Source organism: Balaenoptera ricei, chromosome 6 (assembly GCF_028023285.1).
Source record: "Balaenoptera ricei isolate mBalRic1 chromosome 6, mBalRic1.hap2, whole genome shotgun sequence".
NCBI classification, from domain to species: Eukaryota; Metazoa; Chordata; class Mammalia; order Artiodactyla; family Balaenopteridae; genus Balaenoptera; species Balaenoptera ricei.
In genome coordinates this window covers 22,882,349-22,901,948 of record NC_082644.1, presented here as the reverse complement: position 1 = coordinate 22,901,948, position 19,600 = coordinate 22,882,349, and the positions used below count along the sequence as shown (strand labels likewise).

At 39.8% G+C, this 19,600-nt stretch overlaps 1 protein-coding gene and 1 pseudogene across 12 annotated transcripts in view; one reads left to right on the top strand and one right to left on the bottom strand.

The window, feature by feature from the left end:
* LOC132368245 (uncharacterized) overlaps positions 1–19,600 on the bottom strand; it is a 670,503-nt gene that overhangs the window by 509,169 nt on the left and 141,734 nt on the right. The window lies entirely within an intron of this gene.
* Positions 11,094–11,584, top strand: LOC132367683 (synaptosomal-associated protein 23-like; annotated as a pseudogene).

Sequence of the window (19,600 nt, the reverse complement as noted above, 5' to 3'; positions counted from 1 at the left end):
TACACCCAAAACAGTCAGGTCTCACGGTGTCCTGCTTCTTGCTATTCTTTGAAGGGGACACTCGCTGCTTGATACCCCATACCACCCCCACATTGTTTTTATTTTTGAAAAAATTAAATAATTGCCAGTAACAACCAAGGTCTTTTATGAAGAATAAAACATTCCATGTGTTTTAATTAATGAAAAACAAGGATGTTATGCTTGAAAAACCACAATGATTGCCCTAGGAAGAAAATTAATGTAGGTCCATTTCTCTACACTGTTATTCTAATGGTGTAAAAGGTATGCCAGCACTTCCAAAGCGAGGTGCTAGGTACAGAGGAGGTCTTTAACAAATAAAAAGGAGGAAGGAAATAGGAGAGAATGACCAGACACCTAAAGTAATTACTAAATGACTACAGTCATCTAAAGTGATAATTTTGACTGAGCATAAATCTCCCTAGAAAATACTCATCACAAAGACCTACTACAGTATAGGAGAGAAAGAAGAGTTTTTGGCTGGAAGCCCCAGGAAAATGTCTGTAGCAGTAATTCTCTAACAGTAACACAAGGGAGATAAGAATTTATGGTAACATAATGCAAAACCACAGCACAGAGGCAAGAATATTTGGGGTAGCGCAAGGGAGGGCAAGTGTCCATACAGGTAGAAAATGAAGGATTCATTAGTGAGAAAGGCTAAAGAAGTTGCTGGGGTAGTATGTGAAGGTCTTAAGCACCAAGATAAGGCTGTGGAACTGCACCTTGCACTCAGGACCAGCACCTTGGAAGTGAGTAGCTTGAGCCATATGTCACCATAGCCAGTAGCCTTGCTTATATACAACAGAACCCTGGTAAAGATCATATCTTTGCTTTAGAATGACAACTCTGCTAACAGAGCATAGGATCACAGAGCAAAGAAGACAGAAAACTGTAACAGCAAGAATGGTTAAGGGCCTCCCTAGAGAATTGGTTGTACCAACAGAGTAAAATGGCAGAGCAGCCATTAAAATCATGATCTTAAAAAAAAAAAAAAATGCTATTTTTAAAAAGGAACACGTTTAGGATAAGAAAAGAGAAAATCAGAATACTAAACGCTGCTATTTCCAATTTTTTTAATTATTCAAGATAAACACAAGAAAAATCTTAGTAGTAGACAAAACACATAAAGTCCATTTCCAGGTTGACAATGTGAGAAGCTCCATGAACCCATTCATGGACCCTCTGAGGTTTCACACTGCTTCACACTGTGGAAGAAATAGACTTCACAAAAATAATCTTAGCCAAGTCACAAAACAAATAAAAAAGCAAATAACAACAAGCCAGGAGAGCAGGGAGGGGAATCAGTATCCAGAGTTGCTATAATACATTACCCAAAATGTTCAGCTTTCAACAACAACAAAAACAACCATATGAGAAGTGCAAAGGAAGAGGAATGTTTGACACATCCTCAGGCAAAAAAGCAAGCAACAGAAACTGACTTTGAGAAGGACCAGATTTAACAGACAAAGACTTCAAAACAACCATTGAAAAATATATCAACAACTAAAGTAAATCATGCTTAAAGAAGTAAAGCCTGATATGAAGACACAGTTTCATCAGAGATACCAATAAAGAGGCAGAAATTATTTTTTAAAAAATGGAAATTTTGGTATTGAAAAGTAGTGTAAATATTAATAAAAATAAAAATTCATTGGAAGGACTCACCAGTAGATTTGAACTGAGAGAAGGAACACTCAACAATCTTGAAGACACATAAATGGATAGAGATTATACAATTTGAAAAACAGAAAAAAATAGAATGAAGAAAAATATCCGAGCCTCAGAGAAATGTGGACATTTGGTATCAAATATACCAAAATATATGTGATAGGAGTACCAGAAAAGAGGAAAGAGAGAAAGGAACAGAAAAACTAAATTTTAAATGGCTGAAAACATCCCAAATTTGCTGAAAATTATTAACTTACACATCCAAGAAGATCACCAGCTCCAAATAAGATAAAACACAGTTAAAATGAGATCCTCATCCACCAGAGGGCAGACAGCAGAACCAAGAAGAACTACAATCCTGCAGCCTGTGGAATGAAAACCACAATCACAGAAAAATAGACAAAATGAAAAGACAGAGGACTATGTCCCAGATGAAGGAACAAGATAAAACCCCAGAAAAACAACTAAATGAAGGGGAGATAGGCAATCTTCCAGAAAAAGAATGCAGAATATTGATAGTGAAGATGATCCAGGACCTCAAAAAACGAATGCAGGCAAAGATTGAGAAGATGCAAGAAATGTTTAACAAAGATCTAGAAGAATTAAAGAACAAATAGAGATGAACAATACAATAACTGAAATGGAAAATACACTAGAAGGAATCAATAGCAGAATAACTGAGGCAGAAGAACGGAGGAGTGACCTGGAAGACAGAATGGTGGAATTCACTGCTGCAGAACAGAATAAAGAAAAAAGAATGAAAAGAAATGAAGACATCCTAAGAGACCTCTGCGACAACATTAAACACACCAACATTCGCATGATAGGGGTCCCAGAAGGAGAAGAGAGAGAGAAAGAACCTGAGAAAATACTTGAAGAGATCATAGTCAAAAAATTCCCTAACATGGGAGAGGAAATAGCCACCCAAGTCCAGGAAGTGCAGAGAGTCCCAGGCAGGATAAAGCCAAGGAGAAATACACCGAGACACACAGTAATCAAACAGACAAAAAATAAAGACAAAGAAAAATTACTAAAAGCAACAAGGGAAAAATGACAAGTAACATACAAGGGAACTCCCATAAGGTTAACAGCTGATTTCTCAGCAGAGACTCTGCAAGCCAGAAGGGAGTGGCACAATATATTTAAAGTGATGAAAGGGAAGAACCTACAACCCAGAATAACCTATCCAGCAAGGATCTCATTCAGATTCGACAAAGAAATCAAAAGCTTTACAGACAAGCAAAAGCTAAGAGAATTCAGCACCACCAAACGAGGCTCTACAACAAATGCTAAAGGAACTTCTCTAAGTGGGAAACACAAGAAAAGAAAAAAACCTGCAAAAACAAACCTAAAACAATGAAGAAAATGGTAATAGGAACATATATATCAATAATTACCTTAAATGTGAATGGATTAAACACTCCAACCCAAAGACACAGACTGGGTCTTCCCTGGTAGCGCAGTGGTTAAGAATCCACCTGCCAATGCAGGGGACGTGGGTTCAAGCCCTGGTACGGGAAGATCCCACATGCTGTGGAGCAACTAAGCCCGTGCACCACAACTACTGAGCCTGCGCTCTAGAGCCCGTGACCCACAACTACTGAGCCCATGTGCCACAACTGCTGAAGCCCATGCGCCTAGAGTCTGTGCTCTGCAACAAGAGAAGCCACCACAATGAGAAGCCCATGTACTGCAATGAAGAGTAGCCCCAGCTCACCACAACTAGAGAGGGCCCACATGCAGCCACAAAGACCCAACACAGCCAAAAATAAATTTTAAAAAATAAAATAAAAATAAGTAAATTTTACAAAAAGACACAGACTGGCTGAATGAATACGTAGTGGTCTGGATAGAAGATCAGGCCAGCCACAACATTGCCTTAAGCCAAAGCCTAATCCAGAGGATGGCCCTAACTCTCTTCACTTCTATGAAGGGTGAAAAAGGTAAGGGAACTGCAGGAAAAAATTAAGCCTAGCAGAAGTTGGCAAATAAAGTTTAAGGAAAGAAGCCTTCTTTATAACATAAAAGTGCAAGAGGAAGCAGCAAGTGCTGATGTGGAAGCTATAGCAAGTTATCCAGAAGATCTAGCTAAGATGATTAATGAAGGTGGCTCCACTACACAACAAGTTTTAATGTAGATGAAATGCTCTTCTATTGCAAGCAAGAAGATGCCATCTAGGACTTTCATAGATATAGGGAGAAGTCAATGCCTGGTTTCAAAGCATCAAAGGACAGACTGACTCTCTTGTTAGGGGTTAATGCAGCTGGTGACTTTAAGTTGAAGCCAATGCTCATTTACCATGCCAAAAATCCTAGGGCCCTTAAGAATTACACGAAATGGACTCTGCCTGAGCTCTTTAAATGGACCAACAAAGCCTGGATGACAGCACATCTGTATAAAAATATGGTTTACTGAATATAAGTCCACTGTGGAGACCTACTTCCCAGAAAAAAAAATTCCTTTCAAAATATGAATGCTTATTGACAATGCACCTGATCACCCAAAAATTCTGATGGAGATGTACAGTGAAATTAATGATGTTTTCATGCTTGCTAATACAACATCCATTCTGCAGCCATGGGTCAAGGAGTAATGTTCACTTTCAAGTCTTATTATTTAAGAAAGGTATTTTGTAAGGCTATGGCTTCCATAGATAGTGATTCCTCTGATGGATCTGAGTAAAATCAATTGAAAACCTTCTGGAAAGGATTCACCATTCCAGATGCCATTAAAGACATCCATGATCCATAAGAAGAGGCCAAAATATCAACATACACAGGATTTTGGAAGAAGTTGATTCCAACCCTCATGGATGATTTGAGGGGTTCAAGACTTCATTGAAAGAAGTAACTGCAGATGTGGTGGACGTAGCAAGAGAACCAGAATTAGAACTGGAGCCTGAAAATGTGACTGAATTGCTGCAACTCCTTGATAACAATTTAATAGATGAGGAGTTGTTTCTTGAATGAGCAAAGAAAGTGGTTTATTGAGATGGAATCTACTCCTGGTAAAGACACTGCAAAGATTGTTGAAATGGCAAGAAAGGATTTAGGATATTACATAAACTTAGTTGATAAAACAGTGGCAAGGTTTGAGAGGACTGACTCCAATTTTGAAAGAAGTCCTACTGTGGGTGAAATACAATCAAACAGCATTGCATGCCACAGAGAAAATGTTGATGAAAGGAAGAGTGAATCGACGTAGCAAACTTCATTGTTGTCTTAATTTCAGGAAATTGTCACGACCACACCAACCTTCAGCAACCACCACCCTGATCAGTCAGCAGCCATCCATGCATGCAAACCCCTCCACCAGCAAAAAGATTGTGACTGGCTGAAAGTTCAGATGCTGGTTACCATTTTTTAGCAATAAAGTATTTTAAATTAAGGTATGTACATTTTTTAGACATAATGCACACTTAATAGACTACAGTATAGTGTAAACATAACTTTTACATGCACTGGGAAAGCAAAAAAATTGTGTGGCTTGCTTTGTTGTGATATTCTCTTTATTGCAGTGGTCTGGAACCAAACCCACAATATCACCAAAGTGTGCTGGTAATCCCATTCATGAGGGCTCCATCCTCAAGATTAAATCATCTCTGAAAGCACTTACATCCAAATATCATCACATTGGGGACTAGGTTTCAACGTATGAATTTGGGGAGGGAGGAACACAAACATTCAGTCTATAGCACTCACCAAGGAGAAGAGAGGGACACAGTAGGAAGAGACAGTTAAATGTCAGCATGCCTAAGACTAATCCTGGTCTCCACGACTATCCTCTAGGTCCCTCACTTTTCTCCTCAGATTGATTTACTCGTATTCAGAAACACATCATATTATTTAGAAAATTTCTAAAAAAGCCCCCCATGAAGACACACTTATATGAATATAAGGTAAAATAAAAGAACATATTCTAGAAGAAATAATACCATGGGACTAAAAAAAAACCTGCCTCCAGAAAGTGTAGAGTCTGCTCTTCCAGGGGAAAGCTCAGTGAAACACAGTATATTTGTAATAGATATTCTGTTTCCATGCACAGAGGTGCCTGCTATACTGCCTATCACACTCTAACGAAATAAAAGAATGCTCTAGTAAGACATGTACAAAGTTTCCAATAACTACATTAAATGCAAAACAAGCTGTTGATATTTACTCAAATGCCAGTGTTTCAATATTCATTTACATAACAAATTGCCAGCCACAGGTGTTAGTTTCTGCAAAAAACCCACAGTATATAATGTGTTAAGTTAAATCATTTTTCAGCTGAGGCGAAGTGAAGATGGCAGAGTGAGAGGACGTGGAGTTCACATCTCCCCACAACTAGGGCACCTACCAGATGCTTTTGGGGGACCTTGACACTCAGGGGTACTGGAGGAACCCCTGAGCAACTGAGTGGGATGTGGTGAGGGGAGTGAGGGGGGAGAAGTGGAGGCCGGATGGAATTGGCGTCCCTGAGGGGTGGTATGGGGAAGGTAGGGGTTCCCACGCCTGGAGGGACCCCCCCGGGACTGGAGAATGAGAGGAGAATGTGCCTAGCGTTTCCACTACCCACTCGGGCCCCAGGGACCTGCTGGGCTCCCGGGCCAGGGCCTCTGCCCTCCAGGATTCCCTCCAGCTGCACTGGTCCTAGGGGCGTAGGAGTGACGGGGGGGAAGAAGAGGAGAGGCAGACAGGGAGGGGCCCTCCGGGACCGGAGGATCAGGGGAGAATGCACCTAATGTTTCTCCTGCCCACTCGGGCCCCAGTGAGCCTGCTGGGCTTCCAGGCCGGGTTCTCCGCCCTCCAGGGGCCCCTCTGGCCACATTGGTCCTAGGGGCATAGGAGGACGGGAGGAGGGGGGAAGAAGAGGAGAGGCGGACAGGGAGGGGAACCACCGAGACCAGAGGATCAGGGGAGAATGTGCCTAGCATTTCTCCTGCCCACTTAGGACCCAGGAAGCCTGCTGGGCTCCCGGGTCTGGTCCTCCATCCTCCGGAGCCCTCTCTGGCCACGTTGTTCCAAGGGAGGTAGGAAGATGGGAGGAGGGGGGGAAGAGAAGGAGAGGTGGACGGTGGGGTGAAACCTCTGGGATTGGAGGCTCAGGGGAGAATGTGCCTAGCGTTCCCCCCACCCACTTGTGCCCCAGGAAGCCTCCAGGGCTCCTGGGTAAGGTCCTCTGCACTCCGGGGCCCCCTCTGCCACGTGGGTCCTAGGGGTGTAGGAGGAAGGGAGGAGGAAGGGAGGAGGAAGGAAGAGGAAGAGAGGCTGATGGGGCGGGTTCACTCAGGAACCGGAGGATCAGGGGAAGCATAGCTGGTGTTTCCCTCACCCTCTCCCTATGCCCTCTGGGGCCCCCTCTGGCCGCGTGGGTCCTAGGGGCGTGAGAGGGAGGGAGGCAGGGAAGCAGAGGAGGGGCGAATGAGGAGGGACCCTCTGGGATCAGAGGATTGGGGGAACACGCCTAGCATTTCCCCCACCCACTCAGGCCCAGGGAACCTCCTGGGGTCCCGGGCCTGGTCCTCTGCCCTCCTAGGCCAGGGGAACTCTGGGGGCCTCCAGCCTCCCTGAGTCTAAGCCCCAACCCCCACCCCCAGGGCCTTTTCTGGCCACATGGGACCTAGCCTAAACCCCGCCTGCTGCCTAAACACCGCCCCTGCCTAAGGTCCACCCCCCCATAGCCAAGGCCTTTTACGGGTTTTTTTTTTTTTCCATTTATTGCTACTGTGGTTCTGTTTTACCTCCTGGTTGTTGTTTCATCTTTATTTTTATTTTTTTCTAACATATCTGTTTGTTTTCTAATCTTATTTTTTACTCTTTCTTATTGTTGTGCTCCTTTTTTGCTTTTATTTTTCATGGCCACCCCGCACGGCTTGCAGGATCTTGGTTCTTGGACCTGGGGTCAGGCGAGCTCCTGTGGTCGGAGATCCGAGTCTGAACCACAGGATGAACAGAGAACCTCAGACCACAGAGAATATTCATCAGAGTGAGGTCTCCCAGAGGTCCTCATCTCGGTATCAAGACCTAGCTCTACCCAACAGCCTACAAACTCCAGTGCTGGAGGCCTCAGGCCAAACAACCCATAAGACAGGAAAACAATCCCACGCATCAAAAAACAAAAAAAATGAAACGACAAAAATAATATCTTACAGTTGAAGAAACAAGGTAAAAACCAACAAGAACAAATAAATGAAGAGTAAATAGGCAACCTACCTGAAAAATAATTCAGAGTAATGATAGTAAAGATGATTCAGAACATTGGAAATATAATGGAGGCACGGATCGAGAAAATACAAGAAATGTTTAGCAAAGACCTAAAACAACTAAAGAACAAACAAACAGAGATAAACAACACAATAACTGAAATGAAAAATATACTAGAAGAAATCAGTAATAGAATAAATGAAGAAAAATAACGAATAAGTCAGCTGAAAGACAGGATGGTGGAAATAACTGCCAAGGAGCAGAATAAAGAGAAAAGAACAAAAAGAACACAAGACAATCTCAGAGACCTCTGGGACAACACTGAACACACCAACATTCGCATTTTAGGGGTCCCAGAAGAAGAAGAGAAAAAGAAAGGGTCGAAAAAATATTTGAAGAGATTATAGTTGAAAACTTCCCTAACGTGGGAAACGAAATAGCCACCCAAGTCCAGGAAGCGAAGACAGTCCCATACAGGATAAACCCTAGGAGAAACACACCAAGACACATATTAATCAAACTAACAATAAATTAAATTCAAAGAAAAAATATTAAAAGCAGCAAGGGAAAGGCAAAGAAACACTTATAAGGGAATCCCCATAAGGTTATCAGCTGATTTTTCAGCAGAAACTCCGCAGGCCAGAAAGGAGTGGCAGGACATACTTAAAGTGATGAAAGAGAAAAACCTACAACCAAGATTACTCTACCCAGCAAGGATCTCATTCAGATTCGCTGGAGAAATCAAAAGTTTTACAGACAAGCAAAAGCTAAGAGAATTCAGCACCACCAAACCAGCTTTAAAACAAATGCTAAAGAAACTTCGCTAGGCGGGAAACATAAGAGAAGAAAAAGACCCACAGAAACAAACCTAAAATGATTAAGAAAATGGTAATAGGAACATACATATTGACAATTACCTTAAATGTAAATGGATTAAATGCCCTACCAAAAAACAAAGACGGGCTGAATGGATACAGAATCGAGACCCATATATATGCTGTCTACGAGAGACCCACTTCAGACTTAGGGACACATACAGACTGAATGCGAGGGATGGAAAAAGATATTCCATGCAAGTGGAAAACACAAGAAAGCTGGAGTAGCAATACTCATAGCAGATAAAATAGGCTTTAAAATAAAGACTGTTACAAGAGATAACGAAGGACACTACATAATGATCAAGGGATCAATCCAAGAAGAAGATTTAACAATGATAAATATTTATGCACCCAACACAGGAGCACCTCAATAAGTAAGGCAACTGTTAACAACCATAAAAGCGGAAATCGACAGTAACACAATAATAGTAGAGGACTTTAACACCCCACATAAACCAATGGACAGATCATCCAAACAGAAAATAAATAAGGAATCATAAACTTTAAATGACACAATAGAACAGACATTTAATTGATAGTTATAGGACATTCCACCCGAAAGTGGCAGAATACGCTTTCTTCTCAAGTGCACATGGAACATTCTCCAGCTTATATCACATCTTGGGTCACAAATCAAGCCTTGGAAAATTTAAGAAAACTGAAATCATATGAAGCATCTGTTCCAACCGCAACACTATGAGATTAGAAATCATTTACAGGGAAAAAAACTGTAAAAAAACCACAAATATATGGAGGTTAAACAGTGCACTGCTAAATAACCACGAGATCACTGAAGAAACCAAAGAGGAAATTTTAAAAATACATAAAAACAAATGACAATAAAAACACGAAAACTGAAAATGTACAGGACACAGTAAAAGCAGTTCTAAGAGGGACGCTTATAAGCAATTCAATCTCACCTCAAGAAACAAGAAATATCTCAAATTAAGAATTTAACCTTACACGTAAAGCAACTAGAGAAAGAAGAACAACAAAAAACAAAAAAAACCAAACTTAGCCAAAGGAAAGAAATCATAAAGATCAGATCAGAAGTAAATGAAAAAGAAATGAAGGAAACATTACCAAAGATCAATAAATCTAAAAGCTGGTTCAAATTTAAGAAGATAAAATAAAATGAATGAAGGGAGATCAATAGTTTTACAATCATCAACAGATCTGCAGTATAATTATATCCTAGACATATACTCCCTTAGTGCACTTCTGATAAGAAGCTATGGATTAACAGTCCACACTAACTTAGGCTGAGTTGCAGAAGAAAATCTGCATTTATACTTGTGTCACTTTTGCCTGTGCTAAAGAATTCTATTCTAGACAGACTTGCACTATAAAAAGATACATTTGTAATCAACAACAATTGAGAAGATACATGGAAGAAATCACTTCATTTTCATAACAAGAACAATAGCAAAAAAATCAAAAGTATGACGAATGTTTAAAGCAATGTACAAAACCTACATGAAGAAAACTTGTATTTGATAGAACATAAGTCTTTTTTGTTCTATTTACTTTATTTTTAGTCATGATACTTAATGCTTTGAAATTTCAAGTGTTTTTTTTTATAGCTTTAAAGAAGGATATACAAACAACACACAGATATACAGTTCTCAGGGTACCTTTAAATTAAATATTTTTCCTTGATGGGCTGTGTCCATTGCAGTGGGCTCATTGAATTTAGATGAGAAGTGTACCAGAGGAGACAGTATGATTTAAAGGGCATGCATTATATAATAGATATGCTACAAAGTGTATTTCTTTTCATCCCTCAACAGCTCTAAAAAGAAGATATGGGGATGTCCATTAGGAAAGCAAGAGAACTGGTTCCAAAATTTGACTCAAGTTTCCTTACCTAGCCCTTACCCCTAGGCAATTAATTCAGGTCTGCGTATTCCAAAGTTCATACACATCCACTTTCCACTGCCCACTGGTGCACTACTCTAATAAACAGTCCAATAAATAGGAAAGGGGAGTGGAGATCTTTGCTTTTCGTTATAGGCTGTTTAGATTCTAAAGAAGGTTTTCTGTTTTGTGGGATACTTACTATTTTCTCTCTCAGATTTGAATTATAAATGCAGATACCTTATCTTCATTATGAAATTATAGACAGCTTGAGAGCAGAATATGATTCTACTTTGTATCCTTTAGAATATCTAGAACTGAGATAATAAATGAACAGACTAGGCATAAAAAGGAGAAGGATTTCAAGAAATATGGGTGGGAGTTCGGCCTGCAGGTGTCCAAGCTGCTGCGGCCAGAAGGGAGTGGCCAGAACTGCTTGAGTATCTACATTTCAGTTTCTGCACCTATCAAGAGTTTTAATTCATCATGGATAATCTGTCAGCAGAAGAAATTCAGCTGAGGGCTAACCAGGTTACTGATGAGTCTCCGGAAAGTACGAGGAGAATCCTGGGTTTAGACATTGAGTCTCAGGATACAGGAATCAAGACTATCACTATGCTGGATGAACAAGGGGAACAACTAAAACACACAGAAGAAGGCATGGACCAAATAAACAAAGACATGAGAGAAGCAGAGAAGACTTTAACAGAACTAAACTAGTGCTGTGGCCTTTGTATATGCCCATGTAATAGTATAACAAATGATGCCAGGGAAGATGAAATGGAAGAGAACCTGAATCAAGTGGGAAGTATCCTAGGAAATCTAAAAAACATGGCCCTGGACATGGGCAATGAGATTGAGGCTCAAAATCGACAAATAGAACGGATCACAGAAAAGGCTAACACCAACAAAGATCGTATTGACAATGCCAATGCCAGAGCAAAGAAACTCACTGACAGCTAAAGCTACTGCTGTACTTTTTTTTAAAAAAATTTATTTATTTATTTATGGCTGTGTTGGGTCTTAGTTTCTGCGCGAGGGCTTTCCCTAGTTGTGGCAAGCGGGGGCCACTCTTCATCGCGGTGCGCAGGCCTCTCACCATCGAGGCCTCTCTTGTTGCGGAGCACAGGCTCCAGACGCGCAGGCTCAGTAGTTGTGGCTCACGGGCCCAGTTGCTCCGCGGCACGCGGGATCCTCCCAGACCAGGGCTCGAACCCGTGTCCCCCTGTACTGGCAGGCAGATTCTCAACCACTGCGCTACCAGGGAAGCCCTGTACTTCTTTATCATTTATTCATTTCCCTAGCTCCTCCTTCAAAGTCATTACCTTTCCAGAGTTTGAAATTTTGTTTCCACACTCTTCTAATTGGGAGATGATGTGGAAGAAGATCTAGGAGTAACAGCCCCCCTATTCTTTTATTTTCTCTTTTTCCCTTGAGGGTAGACTGCTGCTTAGTTTTCCTTCTAGTATTTTCTTTCTCAGTCCATACTCTTAGGTTGGTTTTCATACATCACATATAGTGTTATTTTTCATTCTCTCCATTTACTTAGCAGGTTCTTCTGCTTTCAAAATTTGCAAGCATTGCCAAAGACAGCCACGTAAAAGGAAGCTGGGGGCACTGGGGGCAGGCACAAGGAGGAGAGGCAAGAGATAAGAGGTTGTTACCTCAGTAAAACGTGCAGACCCTAAAGCCAGAAGTTGCATAACCACAGTGAAGATCTAGTTGGGTTTAATTTCTATTTAAGTTGCACTTATTGCCAACTTAGGCCAATGCTTGGTTTTGGAGTCTGTATACACAACATTTTTGTTATACATCACAATTTCGCAACCTCTGCTTCAAAAAAGAATAGAATGAGTTTTCTCAAAGTGAGCTTAATTTCTGAACTCTTCGTGATTCATTTATGTACATAAATTCTATGATCCCATTTCATTTTGCACCATATAGGAATACATGGTATAAATGAATGGCTTTTTATTTTCATATTATTAGTACTATCATTTGGACTTCCCTGGTGGCACAGTGGTTAAGAATCCACCTGCCAGTGCAGAGGACACAGGTTCTAGCCCTGGTCCAGGAAGATCCCACATGCCATGGAGCAACTAAGCCCGTGAGCCACAACTACTGGGCCTGTACTCTAGAGCCCGTGAGCCACAGCTACTGAGCCCACGCACCGCAACTACTGGAACCCACGCACCTAGAGCCCGTGCTCTGCAACAAGAGAAGCCACCGCAGTGAGAAGCCGGCACAGCGCGATGAAGAGTAGCCCCCGCTGGCCACAACTAGAGAAAGCCCACACGTAGCAATGAAGACCCAATGCAGCCAAAATAAATTAATTAATTTAAAAAAATAGTATCATGGTCCCATTACAGGCCTATTAACCTCATAAATGTGTCATTAGTCTTTGAAGAAAAAATATGTAAATATGTATATATAATATGAGAATTTCTCTCTAAGCAGGGCTTAAAATTTTTTGAAAAGTTTGACAAAGTATATCACATGAATTCAGATTTACCTCAATGCCAAGAATTATGTTTAGATAGGAAAAAAGAAACTTGTTTTGATCTCAGGTAGAAAATGGTTAGATTACTCTGAGTTTTATGTAGCTTTAAACTTTTTTTAAAACTAGAATGTATTCTGTTTAACTAAAAATGATTTAGAAAATTATGTCTTTGTTTACTTATTGATGACTGCACTCTCATTCTCTTAGCCTTTTGTATTCAACTTCCAGAATCACATTTGTTTAGATCTTGAACAGTGTTATAAGAATTTGATTGGTATTTGTCACCTTTATTTAAAAACTAGCTTCTGCACACTTCAAAGCTATTGATGTCGATTGGTTTGACCAATAACCACTGTTTGATCCCTACAATTAAATTTTGTAGCTAAGGAAACTGTTTTTTCAAATAAGTGATGTGCTTCTGTGACTACTTTTTGGGGGGTGGAAAGCAATCATTTTGTCAGCTCTTATTTGACAAACTGAATAAAGCAAAGATCCATAAATAAAAAAAAAAAAGAAATATGGATAGAAGGGAAGAGGGAATCAATAATAAATTAGCCAGGTAAATATGTCTTAAACAATAGGTTTTAAGTAGACCTAGTATCATTAAGATATTAGTTATTCCTAAATTAATGTATACATGTAATGTGATCCCAATTAAAATAACAACAGTTTTGGCTTTCATTTTTGTTTTGGTGAGTGGTGAGGTGCTTTAGTCAAGCCAATTCGAAAGTTCACATGAAACATAAACAAAAAAATTTAGTAAAACTCTGAATAAAAGAGCAATAAAGAGTAATGGCTCCTACATGATAGTAAACAATCACATCCCTCTCATGTGCCCAGTACATTCACCCCATTCTAATATCCCCCAAAACCTTAACCCATCCCAGCATCAACTCTAAGCTCAAACTCTCACCTAAATATCATCAACATAAAAGGTCCCAAATCTCATCATCTAAATCAGGCATGGGTGAGACTCTGGGTAGTATGGTCCATGCCTGGAAAAACTGTCTCCCCACCTGTGGACCTATGAAACTAGAAAACAACCTTTTGTAATATGGAAGAATCTTTTGTATTCTATTACAAGTTAATCACTAAAGGGGTGTTGCCTATAAGCTTGAATTATACATAATGGCCCATCTCTGGGAACCCTGCTTTCCAGGTAATGAGTATTAAGCTAAAATACCTTTGTTTAGCTCACAGGAAACATCCTGATCAGGCCCACCTGTGAATGACTGCAGGGAGGAAAATATTAACACATCCCCTCCAGAGGCTGATGGGAACTAGGAAGTGTTTGACTTTACTCCCTCCCCTTTTAGTATAAAAGGAGCCTGAATTCTAACTCAGGCAAGATGGTTCTTTGGGGCATAAGCCCACCATCTTCTCGGTCTGCTGGTTTTCCAAATAAAGTCGTTATTCCTTGCCCCTACAACTCGTCTCTTGATTACTGGCCTGTCGTGCAGCGAGCAGTATGGTCTTAGACTTGGTAACACTTTCTCTTCCAGAATAGAGTGGTGGTACAGGTACAGAATAGACATTCTCGTTTTCATCTAGGAATGGAAAGGGGTCACCAAGCAACTCTAAGCCCAGCAGGACAAATCCCATTAGGTTTCAAAGAAGATTCTCTGTGGCTTGATGCCCTGTCCTTTGGGCCAATGGTGGTGGCCTTGTTGGCCCCTGGCCCTAAGCCGGTGTCTCTGGGCTCTACTTCCATGTCCACACTCTGCCTTTGGAACTGTTCATCCTTTTTCCTGAAGGTCAACCCATGTTTGTAGCCAAGTAGTTCTATCAGTCCCACAACCTGTTTGTAAAATCTCAGGAGTTTAATAGCCTCCCTTCATTTCTTCCTGTCTCTGTTCCCTTCAGTCCAAGCTGGCAGTGTTTCTGCTGATGTAACATTCTCAAAAACCACATTGGTCTTTGGTGTGTGTCAAGGGGGTCTACTCCATTAGGCAAAAGAGTTCTTCACTGAATCTCCCCGTATAAGCCCATCTCTATTCCGGGCTTCTGCTGAGATGGTTGAGTGGACCCAGGAGTCACCTACATAATCTCTTCTGCAACACGTTTTCCAGCCACACCTTGGCCCTCTCTCCCCAGCACACTTCCCCCAAAAATGAATTTCCTCGTTTCTTCATACTCTGTAATCTGGATTGGCTTGAAACCTTCCAAATAATCAAGGGCTGGTTCCTTTTTGCCTAGTAGTTCCTTGTTCAATTTCTCTCTTTCCTCGGGCATTTTACTATCAGCAGGAAGGAGCTTTGCTTGGAAATCTCTTCAGCTCCATATCCGAGTTTATTGCGTGTAAGTTCTATTTTCCACCCAGAATGAAGGAACACAATTCAGCCAAGTTTTCTGCCTCTTTATAACAAAAATTACCTTTTCTCCAATTTCCAATAATATGTTCCTCATTTCCTTTTAAAGTCTCACCAGAGAGATTTATATTTATAATTATAATCATATTTACATTTATATCAAGATTCTGTTCATGAACAATAGGATGTTCATGATGAGACGCTTTCCTTACAATGCTTTTGACTTCTCTCTGAGCTCTCACCAGAATCACCTTTAACATCATATTTCTACTTTCTCATCAAGATGATCTAGGATTTTCCAATCACCAACCTCTAAATTCTCCTAGCCTTTACTCATTACCTAAATTCAAAGCCACTTCCACATTTTTAGGTATCTGTTACTATGGCACCTTAGTTCCCAGTACCAGAATCTGTATTAGTTTCCTAGGGGCTGCCAAAACAAATTTTCACAAACTTGGTGGCTTACAACAACAGAATTGTTTTCTCTCTACAGTTTTGGAAGGCCAGAAGTCAAAAAATCAAGGTTTGGGCAAGGTTAGTTCCTTCTGGAGGCTCTGAGGGACTATCTGTTCCATACCTTTCCCCTAGTTTCTGGTGGTTGCTGGCAATCCTTGGCATTTTCCTGGATTGACCACTCAAATCTCTGCCTCCATCTCCACATGGTGGTCTCCTTTGCGTCTCTGTGTGTGTTCTTTTCTGTTTCTTATAAGGACAATCTCATTTGATTTAGAGACCACTCTCATCTAATGGGATCTCACCATAATCCTTACCTTAATTACATCTGCAAATACCCCAATGCCAAATACGTCACATTCTGAGGTTCTGGGAGGACATGAATTTTGAGGGGACACTATTCAACCCATTATGGTTAGTTATACTTCAAGAAAATTATTATTTTTAAAAAGTTTCCAGAGCTTGCTTATACAAGATAGATAAGCTAGTGTATTAGGGCATTTTTCTCCTACTGAAATGTTCTTCTCTAGCCTGTTTGGCCCATTTTAAAATCCTGGTATCCACATGGTGATTTAAAGTGATCCTCCTTTTCTGTCAAGTAAATTAGAATTTCTGTCTCATTATGCTCCCAGTGTTGAATTTTCCTTTTGATCTGATTGACTTCTGAAGTGATAAGTTCCCAATTTGTTCTGGTACTTTGAGCATATAGTTGCTGTTTTACACATCAGAGCTTAAGGCCCCCTGAGGGGTTTCTGTGATTTTCCCAGGAATCTTAACAGTAAGTTTCATTCATATTTTCACACCATATTTACTACTACTTTCCAGACTCCGGTTTATTCTACCAATTTGTTGCATTTTCGTTGATGTGTATACTCTATTTCTCCCTCTCTTGGTCTCTCTGTGGAGTACAGAATGGCTGTGCGCTGCTTTTCTCTGTTACGCGGTGCTGGTGTGACTGGACCCCTCACTAAAGCAGACTCCCCACCCTTCCTGCCGGGTTCTCCTTAAATTTGTCAGTTTTAAAAAATATTCACCTCATAGCAGACCTTATTATGAGGTCTAACATAACACTTGTAGCCTCAATAAAGCCATTTTTAAAAAACTTGTAATTTCCCAACATTTCATGAAATAAGCAGCTCCACGTTTTTTTTTTAATGTTTCCAATATCATGATTTCATCTTTTTGTTATGCTACCTGACCGTGACCAATGTTAATGTTGTGGAGGTTGCTTTCTGATACAAACTAAGTTATAAGAACTTATTTATGGTCAGGAGTATATAGGCAACTTGTGGGCCAAATTCTTCCCCTCTCTTTCAACATTTTATCCAGCCAAGTACATACACATATCAAAATGCAGCCACCAGTGTCATATAACACTCTGACCTGCTTCCAAATTCAGAGTCTGTCCTTTTATCTCATGACATGGCTGTTACCATCTTGTCCAGAGCCAAGTGTTCCTTGATAATATGCATTCCTTATCAATGCAGCCTCTGCATGGAAATCCCTGAAGATGAAGGTTGGTGTAAACCTTCCTATGTCCATGAAAGTGGTATCAACAGTGTTTGATCCATGAACAAAGTACGTGTGCACTTCTGATGGAAGTTGGGAGAAAATGTGAAAGAGTATAATTGATGGAGCACCCAATGAAATAAAATACAACACTTCAATGTAATGAGTAGCAGGATCTTGATCTACAACATGTGTAGATCAGGGATATATATATATGTATATGGGAATTAGAGCAAAAATGAGTGGGGATTTTTTGTTTTGTTCTTGAGCTCATAGAGGAGTTGTTAAGAAGACTCTTGCAATCATATCATGGAGGTGCTACACCCACAAAGTGCTGCCCCTTTGGTTTTTCATGAGAGGGAAATATATATATATAAAACCTTTATATATATATATATATATATATATATATATATATATATTTCCCTCTCATAAAAATAATATATATACATTAATATTATAGTAAATTATTATATATTGTGAAATATTAATATTACATTAAATTCTTATCTTTAAAATTATTATACAATATATTAAATTATTATATATTCTGTATATTATATTAATAATATATATTTCCCATATATATAACCTTTTTATATATATAGATAGATATACACATAACCTTAATTGTTTTGGGGCTAGTATTTCTTGCAATTGAGTGCAGTTTCCAGTTTTTCACTCCCATTCTGGCTTCCCCTCAAAGAATAGTTCTTATGCTTAAACAGAAGTTACTAAAAATCTCAACATAATTCCCTACTACTCTTCTTGATATAGATAGATAGATACAGATAAACATATAGATATAGATAAAACCAATCAACATTACATTGTATAATTGTGTGGTGATGAAATGCAAAGCAAATTTATTTTTATTTATATTCTCATATAAAATATCAATAAAATAAGTTCCATGTAAGTAAAAGTCAAAAAAAGTATGAAAACTAAATAAATATTCACGCCAGTGAGGTCAGGTAAGGTTATGTTGTGGTATAAAAACTCCAAAAATCTTAGCTGTTAAACAACAAAACTGATTTCTTAGTTATATGATATGTCAAATACATATCATATAGGTTGGCAAGGACAGGGAGGCAAGACTTCACTTGACTGATGCCAAGAGATCTGATCTCCAGTGATTTTTTTTAATGATCTCTCTCGTTGAGAAGGGTGGCATTTGTCTAAAAATCCTTCTCTGAGATCTCTGTCTTTCAATGTATGAATCTATGTAACATCTCAACAGCAGTTAAGAAAAGTGAGTGCTTCTACGTGAAACTGGCTTGAATATTTAGATGAAGAGAACACAGTTTAAGTTTTAAACAAAGTGAATACTCTCTACTTACAAGGGGGTGAGCTCAATGGACATGTAACTACAATCTTGGTATTAGAAATATGTCTTCTCAAAATAACATTACAGAAATACAACTTGAATTTGCTAAAATAAAAAGAGATTGTTTCTCTTTTCTCTGCTTCCCTATATGTGTGTACTTTATTCTTATCCTCCTGGGGGGGATGGCTTTTTTGTTCCTTCAATGAATGTGGGTACCTAAGATTATGTCTTTGGTTCATGAGATGAATCAGATGGGAGTGGGAAAGTGAAACATTTTAGTCTCATTTTAGATTCCTAGGGAAGAATCATGATCATCCAACCCTAGGTCAGAAGCTCATCCCTGATGAATCAACCAGAGGTTCGTCAGCTAAGAATATGACACCTTCTGTAGAGATCATGTGGATGGAAGGCGTTGCAGAGATGAACAGGGTAGAAAGTGTCTCCCAAAAAGAGAACACTGGACAGATAGAACAATAAGTGTCCAGAAAAAAAACAAAGAAAAAGACCCTGAAAAGAAGGTGAGTTACACATCACTGAAGAGTTAGCCAGAAGGACAATTTCATCTAATAGACATTGGGGGTTCAGGGGAAAGGAGTGGTCACAGGTCATTGTTACCAAATGACCCAAGGACTCAGGAACTCTTCTTCATCTCCCAAAGGAGCTTGAGACCGAAACTCAAGAGCACTCCTTGTGTCAGCAGGAAGGAGGTACCACCTTCCCCACATCCACCCTCCTCTTCCTCCTTACGTTCATTAGGAGTCCCTAAATGGGCACATTGGTCTGAATTTTGCCCATTGCCTCCACTGTGTAGTATTTTCTTGTCGCTTTAATTTTCTAATTTTTGTACATGCAGTGTCTTTTCTTGCCTCTTAAAATCATAGATGAATCCAGGGTT